Below are 4,882 nucleotides of genomic sequence, written 5' to 3'. Positions count from 1 at the left end.
CTGATTCTCTAATGAACAATTTCTTTGTGATCCAATCAATAAAATTGAGTCCCTTTCGGGCCAGTGAGAGGGCAGGGCCCTTTGTTCAAGACCTAGAATCAGCACTTAAAGGAATAACCTTTCTACTATCTCTAACAGCGGGTAGGAGTGAATTCCGTCTTGAACCCTATGTCCCCAGCTATTTATCCACTCTTACCCTTGAAATGGTAAGCTTATTGAGCAGAGACAATTGGATAATCCCGAACAAACAGAAGTTCATAGTTAGCTCATGATTAAGGTCAAGTTACCTAGGTTACCGCTTTGAAATAGTCAGTCTTAAACAGTAAACAACGTAATAAAGTAAGAGTGACTGGTTTCGTGGTCTGATCTTGCACAAAACTCATTTGCACAAGACACCCCCACTTCTCATGTCCCAATATGAACGAATTAGGATCACTTCATATGTAGCACTTTACAACTCTTTGTAACAACTACAGAGTAGGTCGCATCCAATAGTGTTACCAGAATAAGGTACCTAATCTTATTCATATACTATAGATCATTTTGACTATTTACTTGAACCTGATCAACTTTTATGTCAACACATAAAGTTCAAGTACTCATCTAATAGTCAAAGGACATTTGGGTTTATTGGACTAAAACAACCCAGGCTTCAGTAAAATAAATAGGGTCTTATAGTTCCGTCTTGGGTATTTGTTTTCTATTTCAGAGGCATAATCATACCGTTCTGTAAGATCTGAAAATGGTGAGTCTACACTTAAAGAATTACTAAGTGTTAGTCAAGATCTTGACCGAAAACGATAACTAAATGACTACCGGAATATGAGTTATTATGAAGATAGTATTTGGTCAAGAACTGTCTTGCTTTTGTGAAGGAATTCTTGACTGCCCCTCAGTAGCATTTGTTCTAAATCACTTAAGTATCGTTGCAAAAATAATGATTATGGGTACATTATCACTTTGCTAAAACTTGATTAGATTTAAAAGTAATTCACTTATAGAATTTGTTTATAATTTCAAAATGTTGAGTTCAATTATACAATTGTTGGCATCGAACAAACTGATCAAGGATAACTATGTGACATGGAAGTCAAATTTGAACGCGATACTTACGATAGATAATTTGGAATTTGTCTTAACACATGAATGTCCTCCCATTCCTAGCTCTAATTCCAACCGAACTTTTCGGGAAGCATTTGATAGATGGATTAGGGCAAATGATAAAACTCGTGCTTATATTCTCGCCAACTTATTTGACGTTTTGGGAAAAAAAACACGAGAATATGAGTACTGCCAAAGTGAAATGTTTCCACTGCAATAAAGAAGGGCACTGGAAGAGAAATTGCCCTAAGCTAAAAAGGCAACTTAGCTCTTAAAGATCACTTACTCAGCTTGACCAGTGGGAGAAGTTGCTGCTGAGGATGTTATTACCTGCTTTTGTGATCATGTAATGAACATATTGTACATATTTTTGTTTTGAATGAAATGTTCATTTTCAGAGAAATATATTTATTCTATCTCAAAGCAACTTCTGTTAAAAAATCAAATTGTTAAAAGCCATTTGCAAATATTCAGATATTTAAAACGGCTAAGATCAAAGTATAATAAGTTTAAAGATTTCTAGATCTGACTGTTAACAAGAGTTGTTAAGATAGGTCAGACACATCTTAATCAAAGAGTTGAGAGTACCTCAATGTAGTGGGACGAAAGTGTGCTTTCTGGTCATTATTGAGAATTAAATGCATTCTCTATATAGTTTAATAAGAAGCCTATTGTACACTAATATGTTTACAATGATTTTCTCAGCTAAAGTGTTTAAGAATCACCTAGTGAGACTAGAAATAATAGGTTAACAAACTAGGGCAAGTGGGAGAAATATCGGGTATGGGATACTAAATGGTAAACCTTGGATATGGGATGCCCTAGTTTATTGTATTTCTCTATAAAACTCAGAAACTCAGTATTATATATCATATATATATATATATAAGTTACCACTGGAGTTATAGTTGAAGTAGGAGTTTGCTGGGTTTTATGTCTTAAAACTCGTGGTTTGTAAACAATAGAACTTATTCTGAATATTCAAACAGTTGTTATTGAATATATTGTTTTTTCGAAATCCAATAAACCTACGTCTCTTGACTATTATATGAGTACTTGAACTTTATGTGGAGACATACAAGTAGATCAAGTTCAAGTAAATAGTAAAAATGATCTATAGTATATGAATAAGGTTGGGTGCCTTATCCTGGTTACACTATTGGATGTCGCTTACTCTGTAGTTGTTACAAAAAATTGTAAAGTGCTACATACGAAGTCATCCTAATTCGTGAATGTTATGACATGAGAAATGGGGGCGTCCTGTGCCAATGAGTTTTGTGTAAGATCGGACCACGAAACTAGTCACTCTTATTTTATAACGCTGCTTACTGTTTAAGACTGACTATTTCAAAGCGATGACCTAGATAACTTGACCTTAATCCTGAGCTAACTATGAACTCTTTTTTGTTCGAGATTATCCTTTGATCTGCAAATGGTGAGAGTAGACCAAATGTCTCTGTGCAATAAGCCTCCCATTTTGGGGCTAAGATTGGATGAATAGCTGAGGACATAGGGTGCAAGACAAAATTCACTCCTACCCGATTAGGGTTAGTAAAGAGGTTGTTCACTTTAAGTGCTGATTCTGGGTCTTGAACAAGATGCCTTACCCTCTCATTGACTCGAGAGGGATTCCATTTGTTGACTAGATCACAAATCAATTGTTCAATAGGGAATCAATGGAACTTTGAGGAACAAGAGGTAATTTCGGGGGTAAAATAGAGATTCGACCCAGTCGTTATTACGAACAACCTGTGAAGGTTTAAATTACTAATTATGGTTATATCGAGTGGACATGATATATCTACAGTGAAGGGAGTTCAGCTATGGGCTTTAGTAAAATCATCCATTAGTTAACGAATGAGGGTTAGTTCAGTCTATTAAGTTTAGCCGATTAATCTCAGATCGTTAGAGCCCATGATCTGTAGGTCCACGAGGTCCCCCTACTAGTTCGTAAATAGATTAGCTCTAGAGTAGTGTGATAAGTTAATTTAAAATGTTCAAATTATAATCAAACGAAATTGGAGAAATAATACTTAAATATGATTTAAATATTTGAAGATGGAATTGTGTAAAAATTAATTTAATATATGATCTGGGGATGCTCTACAACAAGATTTAGTAGAGTTTTGCAGCTGGATTCAAGCTTTGAGGCAGTTCTACAATGGTATGTCACGAAACCCATTTATTTCCGCTGAAGCATGCTTTCATTTCTGCCAAAATTAATGAATTAGAGTGCTTATGGATCCTGGTCACTTCCGCTGCACGATGGTACGTTCCAACAATCGCACTGTTGATTGGTCATATGGACACAGAAATATATTTGTAGTGCGAAGAGTGTAGTGATCGGTTTTTAATGGAGTGACTTATAGTTAACGGATGGTGGATATCGTGATTAAAAAGTTTAATCAGTTATTCACGTACCATTGGAGCTTCAAGCTATAGGTCTATAAGGTCACCTTGGTGGTTCAATGGGTTCAAGTTGATATAATTGATATGATGTATTAGATACATTAATTGGAGGAATTAATATAAATATGATTTATATTAAATATCATAAAATAGAAAAAGAACTATGGTTTATATATTTCATATGAGGAAATATTAAAACTATAGGTTATAAATATAATATTATAAGTTTGTTATTATATTTACTTATAACATATTAATTATATGATAGTTAATTATTCTTTTTCTCTAATAATCTAATTGGGTGAGAGGTTATTGGAAGTTTTATGATAACTGTGAGATAAAAAGAAAATTCTTTTCCAAAATTAATATCATTATTCATTCAGAATAATCTCACAAAAAGGCTATCAAGTAAAAAGGTTTTACTAAGCGATAGCATAGAGAACATACACGATCAAGCTTCGAGTTTACATACGATAGTTATTCGCTTAATCGTTGCTACACGATCGAGTAGTAAAGTCTATACGATAGGGTTCATCTTCTAAACAATTGAGTATTCCGTCTATATGGTAGACAACCTTCATCTCCCACTTAATCGTCTACTCGATCATATACCTCCTGTTTTCCTCAATCCAAAATCATAAAAAGCCCACAACTCTTGGATTCTAACACCGAGAATACCAAGGTAACCAGACGTTCGTTACCAAGGTAGATGTTATAAGTGTTCTAATTTTGTTCGATGATCGAGTTTTGGAACCTCGATTTGGGATCAAGGTTCATTCAGACGTTCATTGAGATCATGTTCTGATCGTTGCGTTCGAGTTTGTGCTGATTGAATGATTTGATGAACGAACAAGGGATACTTGAAGAAGAGTTCTTCAAAGGTTTGCATACTCTATCCTTGTTTGTTCCTTCATAAGTAACATGCTGGAATTTCTAATTATGCATAATCTGTTCGTTTCCGTTTAGACTGTAATTGTGAGTTCTTTCTCAATGGGATGTGGAACGATCCGCTTCCGCTCACAGGATATTTATGTTTAGATTTCCTTCAGGCATAGGTTGGAATAGTCACTTTAAATTAATAAGAATTTCCTTACCTCCACACGAAAAAGACGGTTTTTCCACCCTTAGGTTTCCACACCCGTTCCTTAATCCAATGAAGATCCCAACTTTTCTTCCTTGAGAATTACGATGACATACCCAGGTAAAGACCAAAAGAATCTACACATTTAATATTTAGCACTCCTTGTAAGAAGAATATGCGCTCTAAATTAACATTGGGAGAAAATAACATACTTGATTTACTCATATTAATACTCTAGCCCGAAGCCTCCTCATAACAATCCAGAATTTGTGTAAGGGCCCAGAATTCAAC

The sequence above is a fragment of the Benincasa hispida genome, chromosome 4 (assembly GCF_009727055.1).
Source record: "Benincasa hispida cultivar B227 chromosome 4, ASM972705v1, whole genome shotgun sequence".
NCBI lineage: Eukaryota > Viridiplantae > Streptophyta > Magnoliopsida > Cucurbitales > Cucurbitaceae > Benincasa > Benincasa hispida.
The sequence above is the reverse complement of the archived record's forward strand: the minus strand, read 5'-3'. Positions refer to the sequence as shown.